Raw genomic sequence first — 26472 nt, 5'->3', positions numbered from 1 at the left:
TGACCTTTGTGCCCTTCTGCACAATATGCTACATTGTGGTTCTCTACAATGGGACTGCCAATTGGAAGTGCCCAATTAAGAAAAAGAACACATATGTCGAGTATATTCAGTAATGAATTTTGAACATGCCTTGCAGATTTTAAAGAAAATCAATCATAAAGTAGACAACTATATATTAAACCAGATGTTTTCAATTCCCACTTTACAAACTGAATTTTTGCTACTCTTGTATTTTTCATATCATTAGTTTCATTCCCTCATGTTCCATCCTCCTTAATTCCAACCTATCAAGATTTTCACAGGTTATTTACAAAGCTCACTAAACATTTCTTTCAGTTTGTTCAGACTTGCATATTACATGCAGTTTCAAATTCCTCAGCATTATCATGTTTATTTGGAGTGCTATCAAATGGTGTCCTCTCACAAATTGAATGTACAAAGGAATGTTATAAGAAAAAAAAAAAGAAATTGAACTACAGAATGGAAACAGTCACAGAAAGTGGTAATCAATCAGCCAACAATAATTAACCCTAGAAGCAGCTCCTATTTAACTACCATGAGCTATATTTAAGTACATAGTTTTACAGTATTTTTTTTCTGAAGAAAACATATGTACCCATTAATATACATGACCTTTTCTGAATCATCATCACGTTAAAAATTACATAATTGCACTTTCAATGACACTTTATATACAGCAGCCACAGATACCTTTCATTTAAGAAATACTTCACTAATCAAAGCAGAGGTACAAACACCAAAAAAAAAAATGCCTCTTGAACAAACTCCCTGGTGCAGTTCATAAGGTGAAAAGTGAGATGTCTGTGTTTCAGTGATTTACAGCTCTGCTATATAGGTCCACAGGACCTTCCACACAGAATCTAAGTCATTGTTTAGGAAAGAAACTGGATTTCTTATGGTAAAACATTTAACTATGCAATAACAGTTATTTCAACTCTTATAACTCATAACAGAAAATAATGTTTCCATTAACTTACTACATTTAATTCTCCAAATCCCATATGTTTCTCAAATTAACTGTTACACAAATGAACAAGTTATGATAAAGTTGTTTAAATATGTTTTTCATACCAGCATCCAGAGTGCCTGGTTTAATTTTTTAAATATTCTATAGCAAACCCACAAGCATGAAAAACAACAAAAATATTTCTTGGCTACATCTTTTGAGCATCACGAAGCTAGAATGGGTACAGAATATACAGGGGATAAAATAAGCCTGAAGTATAAATGTGGTCACTTACCAGTCAGTGTTTATCTCAGCATTTAGTTTCAAACAAATTGACCTTAAAAGAATAAAAACCAGTAATTAATGTATAATGATAAAATATAAAACATGCATCTCATACTAGCATTCTGCTCGTTCATTTGACTACTGGGTCTCTGTCTTCTCCACCTTTAATTCTATCACGTAATGGTACCAGCAGAATTCTAGGCCATGATGGCTGTCTGATAGCTAATTGAGCTGTATACTTCTCGGGAACACTGAAGACTGAAGGTTAGAGAGAACACATTTCTTGGGAAGGAAGGGGTATCTGGACGAGGTGGAGGGTGGAGGGGGGTGTTTGAGATAGAGGTTTTCTGATTTAAAGATAAACTATACCTGGCTCTGGGAAACACACTTTTGAAATCTATGTGGTCAGAAGCAGTACCTTAACCTTCTGGCACAGCTCTAGCTCTTGGCTCCCTTCCAGCAGCCAGATGTTGGAACTCCCGCTAGCCATGAAGCTGTCAGAAGTGCAGGCGGCTTCAGGAGATCTTGACAGTACGCTTATCACTTTAGAGAAATATGTGTCTCCCCAACGTTAATATGCTCCATGAGTCACAGGAAGCGATTTGCAAATCTTGCACTCATCCCAAACTCACAATCAATACAGCTAGGCTTGCACTTTTCCCAACATTGAAATGCTGTGAAGTAGAAAATTTATTTCTTTTCTGCACAAATGTTTACTGGTGTGTTTTAGGTGCACAATATTTGGGGGGGGGGGTTATAACTATGGTCACCACAAACTGAAAAAGCTGTTTCCTTGGGTTTAAATTGTATAAATGAGTAGTGAACTGTTATTCCATATCTTTTAAGGTCCAAGTACTAGGCAGATTTTTAACTTATTTTATTTTTTGAGATTATCATATAATTAAATCACTCCCCTATTCCTTTGTCTGCCTCCAAACGCTCACATATAACCCTTATTGCTTACTTTCAAATTAATGGCCTCTATTTCATTAATTTTCGTATGTATAAACATGTATGCATATTCATATACCCGTAAACATATGAAAACAACGTTCTCAGTCTGAATAATGTTACTTATATGTTTATTTTTCGGACTGACCACTTTGGAGTAGTAACCAACTGGTGTGGCGCTCCTGTGGAAGACTACTTCTGCTGCTCTCAACATTCCTTAGCTGCCTATAACTCTCTGTGTAGGCTGGAGACTTTCTGGAATCCTCGCCCTATTCACTTTAGCATATCTATTGTTATTTTCCATATTCAGCTCACGTTTAGGCAACTGTGTTGCTGAAACTTTATTGGCGCAGCTTCTGACATCCGTAGATGACAAAAATCCCACAGCCAACTCTCTAATCCTCTAGTTCTGCAAACTTCCCATCACCACCCCTAATCCAGTGATCCTTGAGCATTGGGTATAAGAGTTGATTGTATATGTATTGGTTGGTACTGGGATCCACAATTCAGGTTTTTATATTGGTCTCCTAGGTAACCACCCAGACTGCTATAATCATGAATCTTTAAGGAGAACCTATACCTACCACTTATCTCAACCAGCATGATACCTAACTACAGTCTAGCTGTTTGTCTTTATGCCCACAGATAAGTATAGTCTTCATCTCTTTCTTCTTGCAACAGACAGAGATGCTTTTTAATAGGAGAAATGATGATATTGAGACATGGTGGTAAAAGCTAAAGATGAATGAATGGAAATGAGTTTGCTATTTCTGAGTGTTTAAAGTAGACCAGTTAATATTTAATAAATTAAGTAATACTAACACACTATTAAAATAGATGAGGGTGGTGATTTACAATGAGTAAATTTATAGGGAACAGCATATAGAGAGAATTCTAGAAATGACAAGGCCAAAGCTTTAGAGGTGGGACATTTATGATTTTCTTAAGAATACAGGGAAAAAGACGGCTTGCCTATTGAATTGCATACACTTGCTTCATAATTAGTCAGTCCTGAATAAATGTTCAGGGATAAAGCAAAGCTCAAATTATTCAGCATTTTACTATAAAGGAATCCATGTGACATTTGTCTTCCCTTTCTTCAGTTACAGAACATCCTCAAAAGATTGAGATATGAGAATGGGGAAATAGAAGGATCCAGAGGGTCCTAGACCTACAAGAAGAACATTATGATGCTCGGATATGGGTCCAGGGGTCCTGCTCAAACGATGGCAACAGCCAAGGATAATATAGGCAGTAAACTTCGAACCCCTACCCAGATATAGCCGATGGACACCACATTCCCCACAGTTGAGTGGAGAGTGGGGTCTGACTTTCATGGGAACTCTGGTGCCCCATATTTGACCATGTCCCCTGGATGGGGAGACCTGGTGGCACTCAGAGGAACAATAGCTGTTACCAAGAAGAGACTTGATACCCTATGAGCATATACAGGGGAAGGAGGTCCCCCTTAGTCAAAGTCATAGTGGAGGGGAGTAGGGGGAAAGCAGGAGGGAGGGAGGAATGGCAGGATACAAGGAATGGGATAACAATTGAGATGTAATATGAATAAATTAATAATATATTTTCTAAAAGAAAAAAGATAAATACATATATTTTGATTAAAAAAAAGACTGAGACATGATAGAAGGCTTCAAAGAGGGTTGCGATCCCATGTCAATATTTTTTTCATTTTAATTAACATTTTACATAAAAATTTATATTATTACACATACATACAATAAACTACCTACAGCAGGAAGAACCACAAACAATCAAGAATCATATAAATGTTGCAATCACAGTGTTTTGCCTATTTGTATTTGGCAGCCTTGAAGATACTAAACTGTTCAATAAGTGTTCAAATTGCTCTCTATTGCTGTGATAAACATGACTTGGAAGAGAAATGGGTTGATATCAGTTTATTTTCTCTAGTTTCTCATGAACGGATGTCATGACAGAAATTCTGGCAGGTACTTAGAGGTAGGAACTGAAACAAAGAAGGGGAGGAAGGCTGTTTACTGTCTTGCAATCCCTGTATTGATCACCCTGTGTTCTTTCATTTTTCATTTTACAATCATCTTTCTTATATAATGCAGGACCATCTACCTTATGTGTGGAACCATTCACAGGAAACTGAGCCCTCCTATATCCCTCATTAATAAGCAAACACCCCACACACTTGTATAGAGGCCAATAAGAGGGAGACATTTTCTCAATTGAGGTTCATTCTTTCAAGATGGACTTAATGTGTGTTGATAAAACAAAATAAAACAAAAAAAAAATCAAAACAAAAACCCAACAACAAGAACAACAAAAAACCAGACTAATACAATGATAGATTGACAATAGCAGTGAAGTTTTTTTATAAATAAAATGTAGAAATAAACTTATTTTATATAATTTTTCCAAATAAAATAAATATAGTGACAAAATACTCAATGGCTGGGAATTAATTGGATGTCACTTATGCTAATTTTACTTTGAAAAGGCTTAAAATGAGATACAAACTTGTGCACAAGTGTGTGCATGATCACAAACACACACACATATATATTTTAGCCTGTTCTTTAGTGATTCCATGTATTTAAATATACACATTAGCTAAGATTTAACTGTAGTATCTAAGAATTCAATACTTGTGGCACATTTATTATCACCTGTGGATGTGTTTAGCACTTGGTGTGTGTGTGTGTGTATGTGTGTGTGTGTTTGTGTGTGTGTGTTGCATCATGTACATCTTAAATTTCTAATATTAGCCTAACAGTTCCAATTGGCACTCAGTAGTTTGCCAAAAGAAGGCATTATTTGAAAAGAAAAGCCTAGAATGTCCATGAAAATAAAGATGGATGATACATTTAACAGTATTATTTAAGGTACTTATCTAAACATAATAAAGGCTATATACAGCAAACCAACAGCCAACATTAAATTAAATGGAGAGATACTCAAGGAAATCCCTCTAAAATCGGGAACCAGACAAGGCTGCCCTCTGTCCCCATATCTCTTCAATATCATTCTTAAAGTTCTAGCCAGAGCAATAAGACATCAAAAGGAGATCAAGGGGATCCAAATGGGAAAGGAAGAAGTCAAATTATCACTATTTGCAGATGATATGATAGTGTATATAAGTACCCCAAAAATCCCACCAAAGAACTCCTACAGCTGATAAACCCCTTCAGCAAATTGGCAGGATACAAAATAAACTCAAAAAAGTCAGTAGCTTTCCTGTATACAAATGACAAACAGGCAGAGGAAGAAATTAGGAAAACTACTCCCTTCACGATAGCCACAAACAATATAAAATATCTAGGAATAACTCTAACCAAGCAAGTGAAGGACTTATTCAAAAAAAAACTTCAACCCTCTGAAGAAAGAGATTGAAATTGACATCAGAAAATGGAGGGATTTACCTTGTTCATGGATCGGGAGAATCAACATAGTAAAAATGGCCATCTTACCAAAAGCAATTTACAGATTCAATGCAATCCCTATCAAAATAACTACAAAATATTTTGAAGATATTGAAAGATCAATTCTCAAATTCATATGGAGAAATAAAAAACCCAGAATAGCAAAAACAATCCTATTCAATAAAATACTCTCCGGAGGAATCTCCATACCTGATCTCAAGCTGTACTACAGAGCCACAGTAATTAAAGCAGCATGGTACTGGCAAAGCAATAGGCTGGTGGATCAATGGAATCGAATTGAAGACCCAGAGATGAATCGACACACATTTGCTCACTTGATTTTTGACAAAGAAACCAAATCTATTCAATGGAAAAATGATAGCATCTTCAACAAATGGTCCTGGTCTAACTGGATGTCTACATGTAGAAAAATGCAATTAGACCCTTATTTGTCACCATGCACAAAACTAAAGTCCAAGTGGATTAAAGACCTCAACTTAAAACCAGAGACATTAATTCAGTTAGAGGAAAAAGTGGAGAAGAGCCTGGGACACATAGGTACAGGAAACAACTTCCTGAACAGTACACCAACAGCCCAGGCCTTAACATCAACAATTAATAAATGGGATCTCATGAGGCTGAGAAAGTTATGTAAGGCAGGAGACACTGTCAGTAGAACAAAGCGACAGCCTACAGACTGGGAAAAGATCTTCACCAACTCTTCATCTGACAAAGGTTTAATATCCAAAATATATAAAGAACGCAAGAAATTAAACACCACAAAACCAAACAACCCAATTGCGAATTGGGGCTTGGAACTTAACAGAGAATTCTCAACAGAGAAATATCAAATGGCCGAGAAACACGTAAAGAAATGCTCTTTGTTAGTCATCAGAGAAATGCAAATCAAAATGACACTGAGATTCCATCTTACACCCATCAGAATGGCTAAGATCAAAAACTCAAATGCCACCACATGTTGGCGAGGATGTGGAAAGAAAGGAACCCTCCTTCATTGCTGGTGGGAATGCAAACTAGTACAACCACTTTGGAAAGCTATCTAACGCTTTCTCAGAAAAATGGGAATAGAGCTTCCCCAAGACCCAGCTATCCCACTCCTTGGAATATACCCAGAAAATGCCCTACCACACAACAGGGACATGTGCTCAACCATGTTCATAGCTGCTTTATACATAATAGCCAGAACATGGAAACAGCCTAAGTATCCCTCAGTAGAAGAATGAACTAAGAAACTGTGGTACATTTACACTATGGAATACTACTCAGCTATTAAAAACAAGAAATTCTTGAAATTTGTGGACAAATGGATTGATCTAGAAATTATCATAATGAGTGAGTTCACCCAGAAGCAAAAAGAGACAAACGGTATATACTCACTTATATCAAAACACTAGTCCAAGGGATACGTCCCATGAAAAACTTTACTTACCAGGAAAGTGGGTCAGAGGAGAGGACATCCTATTGAGATGTCTCTAGGCAAGAGTAGCATGGAAGAATGGGGAAATAGTAGGACCCACAGGGTCCTGGAAACCTACATGAAGAACTTTATGACAGGCAGATCTGGGTCCTGGGGTCCTCCTCAAACTAAGGCACCAGCCAAGGAGAATATAGACAGTAAACATCGAACCCCTACCAAGACCTAGCCAACGAACATGATATTCTCCATCATTGAGTGGAGAGTGAGATCTGACTCTCACATGAACTCTGGTGCCCCTCTTCTGACCATGTCCCCTGGATGGAGAGGCCTAACGGCACTCAGAGGAGGGATAGCAAGTTACCAAGAAGAGATTCGATATTCTAAAAGCATGCATAGGGGGAGGAGGTCTCCCTCAATCACAGACATAGGGGAGGGGAGAAGGGGGGAAGTGGGAGGGAGGGAAGAATGGGAAGAAACAGGGGAAGGGCTAACAATTGAGATGTAATACGAATAAATTAATTTAAAAACATAGTGTTATTTATAAATACTGGACAATACTGGGCATTTCATCTGTTAAATGTTATGATTTTTTGTTTAATATTAAAATAATTAAAATAATTGTATTGTTACACTGAGATTCAGCACAATTCAAAATATAAATGAGGGATTCCTCCAGATTTACTTGCCAAGTATCTTTATAAAAGAATTTTATTCCAGAAAAATGTCCTATTAAAATGACGAATATGGAAGGATTTAAAATGAAGTATAAGTGGTTTGAACCAAAATTATCTTTATTCTGTACCTTCTTCCAATTTTGAGCTCACTTTATCTTTCACAACCTTGGTTATTCTGTTTGTTTACGGTCCATTGAAATGATAATTGTGCAGTTAATTTCTCTTAACTTTTACTTCTTTATAGCCCCAGCATATGAAAAAACACTTCATTACATGTACCAAATGCTTTTTATCATGTTATGCTGCAGCGTCATGTGACTCTGAGATTGGTATATATATATATATATATATATATGTTTTATAGCTTATAATATTTACAGCATATTATTTATCAATAAAACCTACCAAAACCCTCCTAAGAAGTCCTTTTGACACTTTTCAATCTTTACCTAAATCTGACCTGAGCCCAGTGTAGTAAAACAATGTGTGAATTTCAGTTGTATAGGTTTTACCCATCACAAATCATCAAAAATTAAGAAAACATTCTGACTTTTAGCTTCTTGTATATGACATGTAACTATAATAGCAGCCATGTAAACGTTAATCCCACAGAGAATGCATTTATATATGCCAATTTTCATTCTTCAGAGATAATATCTTTGCACATGTCTTGAAATAGTTCCAATGATAACTTCATAGAGAAATTATCATTGTCTTAATTTAATCGGGCTGGAATCTAGATGCAGCTGGAGAGCTGCAAGTTATCAAAAATGTCTCTGCTATAGGCAATAATTTTAATGTTAATTAACTCCATCTGGAAGGAAAAGCAGGTGTTGAAATTGATCACTTAAGTACAGAAAGCAAAGGCTGTTTACTAAACTCTCCCTAAATTAATTTGAGCGTGTGGTTAAATTGCTTTCAAGTTGCTTTTCTATGAATACCTCATACCAAATGCTGCAATTGGAAAAAGAAGTAGACCAAGCAGATTCTAATGAAATGTAACAAATTGTTTTGAAAGGTCACCTAAAAATAAAATTACATTTTAAAAATAAAAAAAAAATGCAATATTCATTTTTCCTTCAATAGCAGGTAGAATTTGGGTTAAAAAATTATCTCCCTCACATGGTGCACAAATCATTCACCTGCATCATATTAATGTGAAAGTACTAGAAATGGTAGAATTCTGGGCTTTGTGCCAAACATACCGAATTAGACCCAGCAGCAAGGCCTGAGAATCTGTATTTTACAAACACCTAGGGAGCTTTTAGTGTTGTTCAAATGTAACTGTTCTAAGCCCAGAGAGAAAGCAAGGGCCTTAAAGAGGATGAATGAAGATTATTAATTTCTCTGGGAGAAAACCAGAACAATTGGAGTATATTATGAAGACTCTAATACCAGAATCAAAATTATCTGTATTATTTAAAAAAAATAAATTGTTACAGTGGTAGTGGAGAGTTACTTCATTTGCCTTCTGCCACAATCTATTTCCTGAACAGAATGTCTAGATTTCTTAATCTTCTCTTCAGGCTCTTCCTCAAGGTTCAGATTTGGTTGTCTGCCGTCTTCCTGAGTGAAGACTCAGTAGTAACATTGACATCACCCAGAAGAACAGAATCAAAGGTGTGGGGCCTGAAGCCTGGAAATCTGCCTTTTGGAAATGTTTTCAGGTATGCCATGGTATGTCCTTTGTGGGTCAACAGTTCTCCTAACGAGTCAACTTCTCTGAACACACCATGTGGGTGAGAGAGCAATATGTGAAATATGACAGCTGTGTCTCTTCTTTTTCTGCCAGACAGAAGTCTGATTGCTGCAGTCAAAAGTGGTCTCAAAGACAAAGAAGCAGACATTTCTTGCATCTCATTACTCTTCTGAGAGCTTTTTGCTTCTGGCCAAACTTATCTTCACAGTAAATAATCATACAGGCTTGAATATGATTACCATACTTTCTAGGAAAACTCAGACACAGAAGTCAACAGGCAAAGTCACTCACACACATGCTGAAGAAGCATAGTTTCAAACTGAGCATCTGGCACATCCATTTGGCTCAGGTTACTTCCTGCTCTTCCCAGTGTCTCCAGAAATGTGTCTACCTCTCAAGCACCATGTAAGGAAGCTGCAAACTTCATCAAGCCCATATTATCTAAATAGGAGATTGATTGGCTTAATTCCTACCAAGACCAAAGTAAAGATACATTTGCACATAGATGGCCATGTTTCTAACATGCCTCTTTGATCTGTTCAAAGCCTGCTTGTGTCTATGCTTCCACGACGACATCCTTTATCACCAAGGCCTCGTGTTCTACGGATATGAAAGCAGCAGGAGAACCTGCTAGGCTGCTTAACTGTAGACCGAAAATAGCATTGTGGCATTGTTTTCATGAAAGAAATATCCTGAAGTGAGGTGATATCTCTGAAAGCACATTTAAGTTCAAACAATGGTATGCTCATAATGTGTTGAAGGTATTTCTTTCATGTAGAGGTTTTCAAGTAGTTGCTGATGAATAAAAGTGTTTTATATTTTATATTGTAATGAACATATGAATATACTATTCATGTAACTATTTTTTATGTAAAAGTATAAGACAAAGTGTTATTGTAAAGATGTATTCTATTCTGAATTATGAGTTGGTGTGTGTATATGTTTATGTTAACTCTTTTTCTATTTATTAACAAATTTCCAACATAATGCCTATATCATTTCAGGAAGAAGGATGATTTTCATACTTTCCTGATCATAAAATTATCCTAAAGGTGCTTTTTAGAAAGCCATATTTTTTTAGTGTCTCCCATGGTAACTTTCCTTAATTCTAAGGACATTATCTATCTTAAGTGATGACAAAAATATTATAGAATTACATAGGATATAAATAAGGGAAACACTACTGAAAATACTGCCATTGTTCAAGATATCTAAAATCAAAATATAAATCCAAACAAAACAATTCTCATATATTATCTAATAAATCATAAAAAATTAATGTGTGAGATGTGTTTGTTTGTTTTGTTTATTTGTTTGCTAAAATACTTTGGTTTAGTGCATACCCAGTTGTTATTTTTTTATCTTTACAATAAATGCACGAATAACAAATATTTTCTAAAAATCAATAAGTGTTTTTAAAAGGTCTTAACATAAAGAGACTAGGCTATTATGTAGTAATAATGAATTTGGCTTTGAGTACCAGCACTTAACGCAAAGGATGTGTCTTGCCCATTCACCATGAAGGCCCTGGGAGGATGAGCTGAGTTTGGGAAAATGAGAATGAAAGGTCAACTCCGCATGGCTACTGAGGAAGCGAGCTATCATCTTGTGGCTATGCTGTGAGGGATTGAAACCTGTTCCATGATGAAGAAACTAGAAAGTGTAGGCTGAAGCTATGACTTGATCACTTCTCCACTTCAAGGAGAAAGTGATGCAGAGCTCTGTATTCTGTAATTCACCACCTGAGCTCCAGGTGACAACTAGTCATATCTAGAGGAAAATGAGCTTGAAAGTGTATAGTCACATATGTGGAATATCATAAGCCTGCTAATATGGTCCAGTTCACTTTATACCTAATGAGTGTCCTATACAATCACCTATCTATATATAATGTCAAATTGGAGAGAAATCTCAGAGAAAAGAAAAGGCTCTCATAGACTAGGGCTTTCCCTCTAGAATCTTACATTCGCTTTAGATGGCAGGGGAGGCCTCAGTAAGTTACAATATCCCTGCATTTGGGAGATACAATGTGTAATACATGTTTAATTGCAGGGAATTGAGTGCATCTGGTAAGCGAGGCAGGAATGAGAGAAATTAGATGAATTGGAGTTAAAAAATTTTAGACATCCAGAATTATGAAGAGAGGGTAACATTATTTAAAGGTATAACCATAAAATATACATGCTATATTTGTCTTAGTGAAATAATCACGGAGTTTAGCACACAGCTAAGAAAAATACAAACAAATATAAAAATTTTGTTTCAGAGCCTTCCATAGCCAAATAGGCTTCTAATGATTCATGTACATTGTCTAATTTTTACTGAAAAAAAAAGCCTTTTCAGAAAGCATTATTGTCTTTTTACAAATAATATCAGAAACGTGAAGCAAGTAGATTTATATCATTAATTACTAAATGTCAAAACTGAGAACAACAAGAGTAGTCTCCAGGCCCTGGCTGGGTCTCCCAGTGTAGAGCAGGGCACATGTGTGTCTTTCTGGTATGAACAAGGGATGCACTGCCAACATAGGAACTCCTTCCTAGGACTCCTTCCCTTACAGACGGTACGAATACGCTCTGGAGGAGCAACATGGGCTGTCTTAATGAAGTCATAACCTAGTCACTCCCCAACTCAGCAGGCCTGTTCCACTTATGTCTAACATTTCTGCACTATGGTACTGTGGGCATGTAAAACAAATAGTCAAGATCACCGAGGCTTTAAATAGCCCTTCTCTGACTTTTCCTTCCAATTTCACAAGAATTGGCAGCTAATTAGCAGCTCATTAACAACATTGATAAACCATGTGATAAAAACAAATGTTGTGGGAACAGAAGGGACAGAGCTTTCTGATGAATATGAAATGGAATGTGTAGCTAAAATCACATCACTGAACTAGCTTCTGAAGATTCACGCTTGTTCTGATGTGTTGTGAGTCCCTCACTTACTCTGATATTTATTAGCCAGCATGCTCAAGGCTGTGTAGTCATTTCAGGGATGAAACAAAAACAAAAACAAAAACAGTAAAATCCAATACTTTAAAGAACCTATGAGACAGAAAGCGATTGAAGACTGCAGGTTCTATTTGAATATGGGTTCGTGGAGCAGGAATATGATATTTTATAATGAAGCACTTCATTAAGGAACACACACATACACACCACTGCCACAGTAGTGTTGCTACTTAGACTACTATTAAAATAGACATAACATCTGCAGCTAAGTCACTATGCACAATGCTTTGGCATGTGCAAGAAAATAAAGTGGAAAATATTAGTAAGACTCATTTCAAATGATTATACTTTTAAAGCAAATTTTACCTTATTTTTCAATTAAAACATCCACTTACTCTCATTTTCAAGAGCATCCTGGTTTCTTGCAATGCATAGGCACACTGCATATTTCTGTTCTTTTTCTGGGACTACAAAATATCTCACCATTCTAAGATTGTTACTGACTGTACCAATTCTTTCCATCTTTATAGGTCTCCTCACACTTCAAGACACAATGTCATAAAACATTTAAAAATACAGAATCATATCTTTTGCTCAGGCTAAACTTATCCCAGACTCCATTTGCACACATTAAACTCTTTCTATCATCCAATATAGGTTTTATCCCTATGTGTCACTTTTCTCTTATATTTGGTTGCAAATTTTTATTCTTAGACTGGATCTCACTTAGTAGGAAGTAGGCCTGGTTGGCCTGTATTCTTTACATAGACCAGGCTGGCCTCTAATTCACATAAATCTGTCTACATCTCCATCCTGAGTACTGGGATAAAGACTTGCTCTACAATGTGTGGCCTACTGTGAGCTCCTTGAAAACAAAAATTATGTTATTATTTGGATATTATTAACAGATAATAATGTTAAAGAATATATCATATATTTAACAAGATATTAAAAGAACTAAAAAAAATTAAAAACATGTCTGTTGTTCAAACTCATATCTATGATAGGGATATATGAACTATTCACTAGTGCTTATACACCACTAAATATTTTGTTTAAACTCGCAGTCCTGTATTAGCAAAAAATTTATGTTTTTATTTTGGAAGAACCAATCCTTCTCATTGTTGTACATTGAAGTGCTATTGACAGATGATGGGTCAGGAAGGGTCTAACCTTACCAATTGTGTAGTCCATGGGTTAGTTCACTGCTGATGCAGGAATAGGAGTGCATCAGAGGAAATATATCACTATGCATTTGAAGATATATCTAGTTACTAACATCCTGACCCTTCTATAACTCTTTCTTTTTCTTCATTTCCTTTTTCCTCTATTAATCCCACCATACCAAATCCTTTCCTGGTATTATGTGTGTAGCCACTATTCTGCCACACTCATGAACAAGATGATACTATTTCCTTCTTACTGAGAGCCCACAGTGATAAATACAGAGATAGATCTATGTACAGAAACCCCTGAAACCCTCAGGAAGACCATCTCCCCACACGCAAATAGTAGTCTTGGTATTTTGTTACATTAAAGCACATGAACTTTCCTCACACTGTCCCTTTGCAAATATATAAAACTTAATAATGGTATACTATTTAAAAATTCTGAGCCCTCTTAAGTACAGATTAAAATAGCAAAAACAAACAACCACTAGGTCTTTGTAAATAGTACATCAAATCTCATGAAGAATGGGGCCTTATGCATTGATAAAAAGTAAGGAAATTGAGCTATGGAAAGGAGACTAATGTCCATATCTTCAACTTCTGAATAACAAACTGGGAACATGAGTCTCTTCCCTCCAATTCCAATGTTCTGTTCACTAACTCTCCTTTCCAATTTACTTGAGCCAGTTGGGGAGCTATTTTCTCCCAATAACTGAGATATGTCCCTAGAAATAGAATCCAGGCAAAATGATATGAATGATTGATTTCATTGGATTTTAAGCAGCATCTAACTAGCAATGCTTGACACATATTTCAACTTTCTACTGGTGTTATGAAGGCATATAAAAGGAGAAATGTAGGAAAGATTGGTAGCTTCCAAAGTGAAGAATCAATGGTATTATTGTGAAAGAATGTGGCTATCAGTTGGTCTTCCCCTTCAGCAAAAAGAAAGATATATTAAATTAATATTTTATTGACTCTGAGATTCAGAAATGATGAAAAGCATAAATCTTAGTGCTGGTATTACTATCACTCTTTGGCAGTTTCATACATGTATATAATGAATTTTAGTCATTTTTACCCCCCCCACACACACATCTTTTCTCATTCCTTTCAATCTCTTGCTGAAGGACTTTTTCCCAAGTTCCCTCCTACTTTTATAATTTTTGTTTCTTACCCAACAAGTTTACTTAGTGTTGTTTGCATAAGCTTAAGTGCATATTTAGTCACCAATCATGGGAGACTTACCAATGGCTACACTACCGAATAAAATGAAACCCTTGCTGAAGAACCATTAACTACCAATAACAGTGAGGTGCTTTGAGAATGTGTGCCGGTGAAAGACTTTACCCCTGAGCTACATCCTTATACTTTATTATAACTGACTAGCTTCAGACAGAACCTCTGTAAGTTGACTAGACTTGCTGCGAACTTACCCCTCTGCTGCATCAGTCTCCTGAGTAGTTGGTATTTGAGACATGTGCCACAATGCCTAGCAGGGATTTTATTTTGATAAAAAAAAAATATGAGACAAACTATTTCTCCAAATGTAAAACACTAGAATGAGCCTCTGCAACACCAATAGTCTTCTTCTTCCTTTCACTCTTGGCTCTCAGATGCTAGACTCAAAAGTAGCTGAACAAATATTTAAGTTATAAATTTTGGGGGGACCTCAATTAGTGAACTACATAGCTTTTATATGCATCATTGCATTTTCCTCATGATGATGAGGTTTAATAAAAAAAAAATCCTGACTTATAGGTAAGATGAACTTGTTTTCTTTTGGTTTGATTGTTTCTCCTATATGGGTATGTTTGCTTCTATTTTATTCTTTTTATTTTTTTCTTTTATTTTTTTTAGTTACCTGTTTGTTTTGAAATGAGAGAGAAAGAGAAGATATCAATTTGGGTGGTAGGGAGATGCAGAGTATAATGGATGAGTTGGGATTGTGAAAAGAGTCAGAATATATTGTATGATAAATGATATCTTTAATTTAAAACATGACTGAACAATAATAAAAGGGAAGAACTTTTAGTATTTGACATGTGTCCTAGAGTAACAGACTACAAAATAATCATGGTGATAAAAACACCTGACAGGAACAATTTAAAGGAGGAGTGCTTTGTTCTGGCTCATGGTTTAAGTTGGGAGAGTCTAAACCAGCAGCTCAGCTGTCCTTGTAGTGGCATGAGCTTGTGGTATGTCTTGTCCCCTGTCAGGGTGTCAGGAAGGGAAGAACGCTGTAGGAAGTAATCCTGGTGTGTGGAATTCAAAGTTCATATCTAGTGACCTAACTTCAAAAACTAACAAAGTTCTCTAATTTCTATAATCTCCCAAAACAATATTACCAATTGATGACCAAATATTGAAAAGCATGAGTCTATGGGACCTATTAATTCAAAAGCAGAACAAAATGTAACCATTTGTTATAGTCTACAACTCTTCCTAAAATAGCATGTTACTTACAAATATCACATACAACATGTTCTCAAGTCTTTGTGGCTTGAATTGCTACATTAATTCCATTTTGCTGAATTTACAGTAGTTATATGTCTGTTATCTGTGTGGGCTTAAAAATAATCATATGTTGTCTTCCATTGTGTGAGTAGAGATGGCTGCCTTATGTACCAAGCTGGCCTTCTAAAGTATTGTGGGGGGGGGGAAACAAGAGGTAAAAACTGTCTCTTATCTGGATCAGTGGTATAGATAGATATAGCAGTTAGAGATGATCCTCAAAAAAGTGGCTGCATGGGACAAGTATATTCTAGGATAAAAAAAAATCTATCCACAGATAAAAAAAATAAGTCATAATTCAACATATGGGAAGGATAGAAGATGATAATAGAAACATGACTGATAAATCAGCTAACTAAACTACTTTTTTTCATTAGATGAGATAATGTCATAAAACTCTATTCAAAGAAAGATTTTTGAAAGGATCTGTACCAATGTGGACATTTTAAGTGAAAAGGCTGTTCTGATTTCTGTGTTTTGTTGTTATGACAAAATACCAAGCAAGACCAATTTGGGAGAAATTAGAGTTTTATATGGCATATACTTCCCCCAAATAATCTATAATTAAGAGGAGTCAAGACAGGAACTAAAGAATCATACGAAGAACCTCAAGCAGAGACCATGGAGGAGCTTGCTTTCCCATGGCTCCTGTTTGCCTAGAATTCTTACAAAAGCCCGGCCCATCAATCTTCAGAGGTTACTCCCCACAGTTAGCTGGACCCTCTTACATTATTTAAGCAATCCAGAACACTCCCCCACAGACATATCTAAAGGCAAAGCTGATAGAGGCGGTTTCTCAGATGAGATTCCTACTTCCTACTTATCTTTATTTTTAATATTTTATTAATTTATTCATATTACAACGTAATTGTAAGCCCATCCCTTGTATCCTCCCATTCTTCCTTCCCTCTGGCTTCCTCCCTACTCCCCTCCCCTACGTCTGTGACTGAGGGGGACCTCCTCCCCCTGTATATGCTCATAGGGTATCAAGTCTCTTCTTGGTGACCTGTTATCCTTCCTCTGAGTGCCACTAGGCCTACCCATCCATGGGACTTGGTCAAAAGTGGGGCACCAGAGTTTGTATGAAAGTCAGACCTCACTCTCCACCCAACGGTGGAGAATGTCCTGTCCATCGGCTAGGTCTGGGTAGGGGTTTGAAGTTTACTGCCTATATTTTCCTTGTCTGTTGCCATAGTTTGAGCAGGACCCCTGGATCCGGATCTGCCCGCCCTAATGTTCTTCTTGTAGGTTTCCAGGACCCTCTGGATCCTTCTATTTCTCCATTTTCCCATGCTTCTCTCACCTAAAGTCTCAATAGGATGTCCTCCCCTCTGACTCACTTTCCTGGTAAGTAAAGTCTTTCATGGGACATATCCCTTTTAGTGTCTCGATATAAATGAGTATATATCATTTGTCTCTTTTTGCTTCTAGGTGAACTCACTCCTTATGTTCATTTCTAGTTCAATCCATTTGTCCACAAATTTTGGGAATTCCTTGTTTTTAATAGCTGAGTAGTATTCCATAGTATAAATGTACCACAGTTTCTTAGCCCATTCTTCTACTGAGGGACACTTAGGCTGTTTCCATGTTCTGGCTATTATGAGTAAGGCAGCTATGAACATAGTTGAGCATATGTCCCTGTTGAGTGGTAGAACATTTTCTGGGTATATTCCAAGGAGTGGAATAGCTAGGTCTTGAGGAATTTGTGTTAAGTAAACAGCTGAAGCTAACTGTGACCATGTCAATCCTTGACTGGTCAACTGACAGATTTCAGGAGTGGTTATGATGGTTTTACTACAGAAGATAAAATCCAAGATGGTATCTGAATGTTTATTAAAAAGTTACATAAGGTGTTATTATATTACAAGCTCATTCATAAAGGAAACTTTTAAATTTATCAATATTTATAGATCTCCTCTCTTGCCCTCCTTAAACTATGTTGCATCAACCTTCCACACATCCATTAATGTCTTTTTGTTTTTTTGTTGTTGCAATTTCCAGGGCTACCACTCTTGCATAGGGCAACATGTCTTGCACATACAGATTCAAAGATAAACTATTCATCTTTGCAAACCTTAGCACAGATTCTGCATTGTTATATAAAGTATGTACACATGGTTATAGGAAAGTCAAGTAAGAAAAGAGAAGTCTCATTCTTTAAGAAAAATCTAGATGAACTTGTTGGAATACTAAACCCTCTTCAACTTCCATATTAATAGAACTGTAGTGCTTTATAAGTCTGCTTGAGTGTTTCTTTTCATCTTCCAGTAAAATTCATGGGTATCTAAGTATACAAAATATAAGGTGAGGCTTAAGAAGGCTAAAAACTAGTTCATAGCACAAGTTAAACAAGTGGAATTCAGATCTATAGAGCTAACTTCAAAGTCTTAATTATATGACCCCTTTCACAACATTATTGCTTAAGAACCCAGTTTGGAGACTACTGACATTATTGGCAATGGAGAGGCAACCAAACCATATCCTATCAGTGACTGTTGCTACTCAAGAATAAAAATTCACTCACTATGTAATGGAAAAGTTTTGTATCCAGGACTGGGTCTAAAATTGGACTTCAATAAAAGTAGCTGGGTAACTGAATAAGTTATTTCATCTCTCTATGTTTCTGTAAATCTTGGATGATGGTAAACAAAAAGAGTTTGTGTGGGGCAAAGATGTTAGAATGTTGCCTCAGAATCAGGCACAAGGTAAGCATTAAACTCTGTCTCTTACTCTTCCTATTCTGGAAAATGAATATTAAAAACTTATGGAAAAACATCTAATTCTCTGTTTTCTCTTCCTGACAATGTGATATAAATAAATCTCAACAACTTAGAAGTTATTCCAAGGTCAAACATTCAACAATAAGTTATTAATTATGTTTTTCTTTTAGTAAATCATTATGAGAACAAATCATTATGTGACCTTTTTTTGGCTACAGTGATCCAATAAAACTCACATTAGCCAGAGTTTCAGGAACATTAGTCTAATGTTCTTTCAGATATTGCCTAATCTGGAGCAGTGTAATAAGTTTGTGTGAAAAGCATAAAGCATGTAATATATAATAAAATTTGGACTTTAATGAGCCATCTTGGCATACTGACTAGTACTATAATTCAGTGCTGAGCAATCCTTAATTAATGAATTAAAAAAGCTTAGTAAATTCTCTAAGTGCTACGTGTGACTATAGTATCCCTTATTTTGTATCTTACTCTGAAGCCAATTTGAATTGAATTTTAAGTAACCTTGATTATGAAAGGAAAAGAAAATTAAGTACAACATAAAGAGACATTAGCAGTTTGTTAGTTTCTATATCATTCTTTTTCTGAAAATACTAATAATTTTATTTATACTTTTGATATACATAGATACAGCTGTTTTTTAAAAGTCTTCCATAAAAAAATGTACTTTAACAAGCATGTGAACAAGCCTCTAAGCTTCTTTTTGGAAAGATTTCATGAACAAAAGATCAATAGAATATTTCAAGGAATAGTCTATTCTTATGTGTAACTATAGCCTTCAAAACTGTTTTATCTTATCTTTCTTATCCCTTAGCCTTTTGAATCTTTATCTCATTTGTGTCTTATGCATATCATACTGATAAGCCAACCAGAAGAAAAGCCTTTCACATATGCATGCATTTTTCTCCCTGTTCTACTCAAGGATTTCAATGTTTGATTGGCTTAAAAGTAGTGAGGGATAAGTAGGGACAAAAAGAAATTGTTTCTCTGTGCTAACATATATCTATAAAATATTATATTATTTTTCTGTGGTTTTATCAGCAGCACCAAAACATTAGGACCTATTATGTTATAATAAAGGTAAACAAAATTATCTTGCTTTAATTCTTCGAATCCTTCATTTCTAAGACACATGCTTAAGGAAAATTCTTCTTAAAGTCAATACTACTGTTTGGATTATTAACAATAATGTCATAAGTGTCAGCATCCACATGGAATAATAATAGTTTAGCATTTCTTAACAGGGGCCACTGAATACATTACTAATGAATAGTTACCTTTGGAGTGTTTGCCCCATAAATGTTGTAGGCTTTGAATTTTTTCAAACCTACTTCATTTGAGGTATACCTCCCTTCCAACCCATCTTCCGTAGATAGGAGAGAAAGGAGGTTAATAAGGAGAAGTAGACCTTTTTAGACTCAGTTCCTTTGGCATATTTTACTCTTCCTTATCAGGATTCCAGCAGATCCATTAAACATCCAACCAGAAATTTAGTAAAGGTAACGTAACCTCAGCCATAGCAGGTGGAACCCAGAGCCTCAAAGTGTTCTCTGAAGAGTTCCTCTCTAGTAGATGATGAAGGACCAAGTGATGGGAAGTGATGCGAAAGCCAAAAGCCAAATGCCAAGTCTCTGTTTGGGGGCTCATATATGTTTTTTCTCAGAGTCTGTACCAGGATGCTTATTAGTTGACAAAAACTATGCCCTCACATAAGGCAGTTCTGCTTCCAGTGGGCAACCACCATATGCCCTCACCCAAGTCTGTTTCATGTCCCAATTGTCATAGAAAGGATTTAGCCCTTGAAGGAAAAAGGACAGTTTTAGATAGATTTATCAAATATACTAAGAATAGCTGTAACATATGATTATTGTTTTCTAACGTAAACACATTCCTTGGTGTTTTATTGCTAAGAAACAACATGAATATAAATACTTCAAAACTCCTTCTTAAATTTATATAATCTTGTAAATAAATATCTTTACATATTTGAAAAATATGTTACAAATTTCCAATGTCAGAAAAAACACTTGTAGTAAACTCTGAGAAAGATAATCAACTTTCTTGTGTCTTTAGATTTTATAGAATCTAAAACCCAATAAAGTTAGATATACATATGTGATCCCCAAGATAGTTGAAATATTTTAGATGCATTTAACTGGATTATGCATAGATAAATATCTAAGTCATGGACTCAATTTTATACATATTTTTAAGAGATATTTGTCATGAATAAGGTCATTTATCATTTACTTACTTCTTGTTCCATAGTATATCTTTTATAGTCAGTCATTGATCTGTGTTTATCTAGCCTTCTTTTCTTCCTCTGCTATATTAAAATACCTATATACTTCCAAGTGCTGTGCTAATGAAATAACGTCATGAGGCTTCCCCCAAACACACTGCTTCCTCACTATGTGTATATATATATATATATCCAGGCTAGATGATCCTACTAGCTAATATCATATAACTAAACACTTACAATTATACTATGTCATATAATTCCCTCCAAGAGGTACACTCTGAATTCACTTAATGTGCATATCATAGCTTTTCATGAAAGTATAATATAGTTTTCATCTTTGTACCCTTTACAGTTCCTTAGAACAGTTCTTCTGCCTCTCACCATGCTAACTCACATTTGCTTAGTCACCGTGTAAAACCAGGGATATGCCCTTGTTGTTCATAAATTGTAATGTTGATGTGTCACCTTTATTCAATGGATATAGTTGTGTTGCCAACAAGAACTTAGAAATGTTCTACTCTGTTCACTGCATACTAAGAGACAACAGGCATACCTATATATGTCTTTACTTTGGATAAGCATAGCTACAATAAAGAACTCGTCCTTATTGTGACACATAGTGTTTCTGTGAAGAATAAATGTGTGGGCATTGATCCTTGGTTGATGATGGTTGCATTAGCTGCTTGACAACATCATTATAACCGATAAGTAGACTTGACTATACTGTATCTTTGGTCTTTCAGTTTATAGAGAATAGAATGAGAAAGTAATAGGGAGCCTTTAAAATGGAAGCTTCATGTGGTAACAAACACAGTGTGCACATATGCTAGCTTAATAACTGAAAATTAACATAGTACACGATGAAGTTAAACCTCTTGGTCTGTATAGCACTAAGGGTATAGCCATATGTCCCTTCCACAGATATGAAAAGCATTTAAAACACATAATTGCACAACTTGGACCGAAAGTTGTTCTGAAAACTCCTAGTTGGCCCCCGATCCAACTTTATGTTATTTATCTACAGCTGTAACCAAAATAAATTGTCCTGGTGCAGTAAAAGCAATGGCGTAAATAATGCCTATGTCAAAAGAATGAGAAACCTTTGGTCACGTGTATTTCAGAATAGTTAATTGAAGGCAGAAACTACTAGAAACTCAAAGTAGAAAGCAAAACTTGTTAACTTTCTAGGAATGACATTAAATGAAAAGGAAACACTTCAAACATATGTGATAGCCAGGAGCCCTGACACTTGAAGTCCCCACACAGCTGTGGTGAGGGCCTACTGATGAGAAAGTATCAGCACTGCAGGCAAGAGAATAAAAGGAATGGGCAAAGGAAAGACTGCAGATGCTCCCCTAAAAAATCCGTTAGATTTCTTTCTATGAAAAAAATTCCAATTAACCTTGGAACTTGATGTAATGTTAGCAATGGTGGGTTAAAAGTCTTGTTTGGCTGTGCTATTTATTATTATCTCATTTGGTCCTTGTTAAATGTGCAATTATGATTTCCAATATGAGTTAACATAATCAATCAAACCAACTTCTAGAATATTTAATGATTTTACCATGATAAATAATAAGATTTGGATATAAATCTGTATGTATGTTTATGGAGTCTACTTTCTAAGCACCTCTCCATTCTCTCATAAGAGGGTCCACTGAAGAATAAAAGGAAGGGAAAAATGTGCGCGCGCGCACACACACACACACACACACACACACACACACCCCATACTGCACACACAAGAAATTGGCCAAATTATACCATTTGACCGCACAATTAACAATTTCATGTGGTTCAATGTTATACAAAATAAACTATTTGCCTTTTATGGTCAAACTGACATGTTTCCTTCATGCTTTTACCAGTGAGCGTTCTTGTCCCTCTCCCCACCATTTGCCAAATTGCTTCCAATACTATAGAATCCACTCAAATATCATTTCTTTCTTTCAACCACTCCTCAGCCTGAAAACCATCTCCATGACATAAAGAGTGAAGTCTGTCTGCCTCCCTTAAAGTTCTTCATCTAACCATTTCTTACATATATTTTCCTCCTGATTTTGAACTGCAATAAATATTTGAAATAGTAGTTAATTATAATATTATACTTTTCCTTGAAAAGAAAGACCAAATGTTTCTTAGATTTCATTTTTTTAATACTGAAGGAAGAGTGTTTAATAAGCATACAGATCATCTATAATGTCAAGTTTGAATTATTCATACCTGAGTCCTTTCACATTTGACTATCACAGATATTGCCTAGAAATTCCAGGTAACTCAAAACCCAAGTGTAGGTGCCTTTTCCTTATTTATCTTTGAAGTGTCTGAGTCTACTTGTATTAGGGTTTCTATTGCAGTGGTAAAATACCATGACCAAAGCAACTTGAGGATGAAAGAGTTTATTTCAGTTTACAACTCTGTGATACTCCATCACTGAGGCAAGGCAAGGTGAGAACTCACGGAAGAAATCTGGAGGCAGTAACTAAAGCAGAGTTGGAAGAATGCTGTTATTGGCTGGCTCCCAATGGCAAAAACATATATGGTACATTATATGTATATACATTATATGTATATATACATGGGTATATTTTGTGTGCATATATACATGTATATGTAAAGGCATGTAATCTATCTATAGACATAGATAAAAATATATTCCTTATTTAGTACCATCTGTTCAATTATGACACTCCGCCACTGATCTGGGCCTGCCCACATTAACAATTAATTAATTAATTAATTAAATGCCCTACTGACTTGTCTATAAGAATCTGATGCAGCCACTTTCTTAATGGAGCCTCCCATTTCCCAAATAACTCTGGATTGTATCAAAGTTGGCAAAAAATCTAACAAGCCCCAGGGTCAGACATGTCATTGGTCAGATTTTTGAATGCATATTTAATAGGCAATGCCACTCTCTACCACAATCCCAACTATACTTACAACTTGATTGTTTCTCTTTGTCAGTTTTGCATATTTTTAACCCCATATTAGACTTTACCTCTCACTATCAGTTGGCTTACCAGAGAATTCTTCATTAAAAAATCTTGTGTAAAGATAGAAATTACTTTAGTCAATAGAATATCTTTGGAGGCATTAGTATAAAATAATATTCAAGTAATATATATATATATATATATATATATATATATATATATATATATTTCTAGATGTTTCTCTAGATATTTCTCTGTGAATAATGATTCAATACCTCAACATAGTTATCTCAAGAGAAAAAAAGAATTGACAGTATAATATTTCAGGTGAGATTTTTTTAATAGGATAAGGTAATGTTGCTGATTCTGTTCTGTGCACTTAATTATTTATTTATATTCTAATTAGAAAAAATCTCATCTGAGATACCTTACTATACTATCTTAAATAGGACAGAAATTTTGAGAGAGCAAGTGATGCTGTTAATGTAAAATAGCAGTTGAAACATATAGAATTTATACCTATTTTCTCTGACATAAAATTGCATAAGCAAAACACTCAGAATGTAACATTTATATAATTTCTGATTGTGTCATGGTTCTTCTTGTTATAGGTAATCTATTGTATATAGGTGTAATATTATAAGTGTATATGTAAAAAAATTTTAAAGAAGAAAAAAGATTTCATGGAAAATAAAGATACATTGACCTGGAAAAATTTCATGTTTAATTTGATTCACATTATTTTATAAGATATACAGGCTGAGAGAATAATTGACTGAACATAGTGACTGTTTTTTTTAAACAATATTGTCAATAGTTTCAGTCATATGTTCACAGAACACAATTAGCTAGTGACCAAGTTTAATGAAAATATCACTGTGACAGTACATTTAAAAATAATGCACAGTCTCCTTGTGGGTCCCACAACATGGGGAGTATGGACGACTTCTGACCTGGACTCTGGTGCCCACATGTTGAGCATTGCCCCCTGGTGGGACGACCTTGCTAGGCCACTGAGGGAGAAGATACAGGCAGTCCAGATGAGACTTGATAGGCTGAGGTCAGATGTTATGGGAGGAGGGCTCCTCTTTCTGAAAACTAGGGGAGGGGGTTGATGAGGGTGGGAAAGTGTGACCTGGAGGCAGCTAGGGAGAGGGCTACAATCAGGATGCAGAGTGAACAAATTTTTTTTAAAAGATTCACATAATAAAAAATAAGTTTATCTTTCCAAAAGATATAGAAATCTAAGTAAGCAAAGAGAAGCTCAGAAGTTAATCTCTTGATACACCAATATGCAGTAAGGGAGGTGGTCAAACAGATCCAGCTGTGGGTAACTTCCTGGTTTTACCCACTGTACATGGCATGAGGCTCCTCCTACTGAAAAATTCTCAGTAGAATTTGTGATGTTCCCCAATAATCCATGGACGTCTTTTGTTGCCAAATCTAGAGCTTGACACATTAGGGAATTTTTTTTTGAAAACATATTTATTTATTTATTTATTGTGTAAAGATGTATTTTTTTTATTAATTTATACTTGTTACATCTCAATGGTTATCCCCTCCCTTGTATCCTCCCGTTCTTCCCTCCCTCCCATTTTCCCCTTACTCCCCTCCCCTATGACTGTTCCTGAGGGGGATTACCATTAGGGAATTTTTTAAACTTACTTTATTTAACTTTTTTCTTTTATTGAACCATTAAATTTTTTGTCACAGTCAAATCACACAAAAAAAATTGTTATGGAAACAGATTGGGAAGTTTCAAAAAAACCTCAATGTTAGAAATGACAAACATTTATAATGTACTTATTTTTTACATTCATTCCTTAGAATGGCTACGTACTGAGGTAAAATGCTGTAAACGAAGCAGAAGAATTGCTTGCTTTATTACAGTATGAATTCTCAAGTTCATTAACGTCTGTGGCTCTGAACCCCAAAATTGGCTTTTGTATGTGAATTAATAAGATTATTACTGATTTTGAAATGGGATCTTATCATTGATTATGAATGTATGGAATACAAGGAAATTACAATAGTGATTTTTAAATGGATTTTGATACTAAATATGACAAGGATTTGTATCTCATAGTCTCAAAAAGCAGGGTCACGTTGCCCAGGTTACCCTTCATTTGCCAGGCCTTGCTTAGCAGCATTGCATTTTGGTGGTAGCTCCTGTTGGCTTTATATTTTCCATAAATGTTGTAGGGAAGGAATTAAGGTCCAAGTGTACATTTACTTCTGTATGGCACTAGGTTGATCATATCACCTATACTTGTAACTAAGCTGCTGGCAGATCTACCTTGGTGTAAACGTAGCAATGAGGTCTACAGAAACCCAACTGTCTATTTAACTTCTTTTTAAACTTCCCATTTGTAGGTCAGCCACATATTTTGTATCATATTGAAGGGTTTTGACAACTTTCTTTGAAGAATAACCCCAACACTAAATTTGAAAGTTTAAACTGATAATAGATATAAAGCAAAAAATTGATCTTGACG

The sequence above is a fragment of the Acomys minous genome (genome assembly GCF_964271855.1).
Source record: "Acomys minous genome assembly, chromosome: 2".
NCBI classification, from domain to species: Eukaryota; Metazoa; Chordata; class Mammalia; order Rodentia; family Muridae; genus Acomys; species Acomys minous.
Note: the sequence above shows the minus strand (reverse complement) of the source record.